This window comes from Amphibalanus amphitrite, unplaced genomic scaffold (genome assembly GCF_019059575.1).
Source record: "Amphibalanus amphitrite isolate SeventyFive unplaced genomic scaffold, NRLGWU_Aamphi_draft 000079F_arrow, whole genome shotgun sequence".
NCBI classification, from domain to species: Eukaryota; Metazoa; Arthropoda; class Thecostraca; order Balanomorpha; family Balanidae; genus Amphibalanus; species Amphibalanus amphitrite.
In genome coordinates, this window is record NW_024881575.1 from 988,071 (window position 1) to 988,842 (window position 772).

Here is a 772-nt window from a genome sequence, read left to right on the forward strand (position 1 = left end):
GCGGGGCGGGGGCTGGGTCCGGCGGCGGTCGGCGCCGGTGGGCGTGCTGGCGGCGGCGTCGGGGGAACCCTACCGATTTTGACCTCCTGGCCCACCGATGCGGCATTGGCTTCAATTGAGGCTGATGCATCACCAGTACTACCCGCTACCTTTCAGTCATTCACAGACCCACAAAACAGTGACACTCTAGTGATATAACGTAAAGTAATTACTTCTAAAGGGATTTTTCCTGTGCAATTTGGCAAAAACGCACAGGTTTTGCCCTCTTGGCTAGGCACCAGGTTTTTTCTAGTTAGGACTTTTCCTGGTAGAAATCATACACAACAAACACTCCATGAAACAACACCACACAACAACACACGAAGATACAGCTGCAAGACATCAGAAGTAAGTACTAAAATTCATTTAAATCTCGGCTTTGCCACTCTGGCCTTCTTTCTGGCTCTCCCTAGCTTTCCTCCCACCGGACGTCACATGAGCCGGTATAACGTAGCTATTTGCCTTAGTCGCTAGCCTTGGGCCGGTCTTGAATAGCCGGTGGTAAAGTAACGTAAAACGGAAGATCTGGCTCATTGCCAGCTATTAGCTTCCCCTCCCCGGTATGCCTTAGTGCAACCGGGATGCAAAATTTAAAAAAGTGCCCTTGGCTTATGCCTGATGTGTCTTCGAGCTGCTCAAAGTCACCAGTATGGTATTAAACGTCCCATTGCGGTGGTGGTGGTGGTGGTGGTGCTCACGCCCCCCCCCCTCGCCGATTCGGTATCTGGGCCAC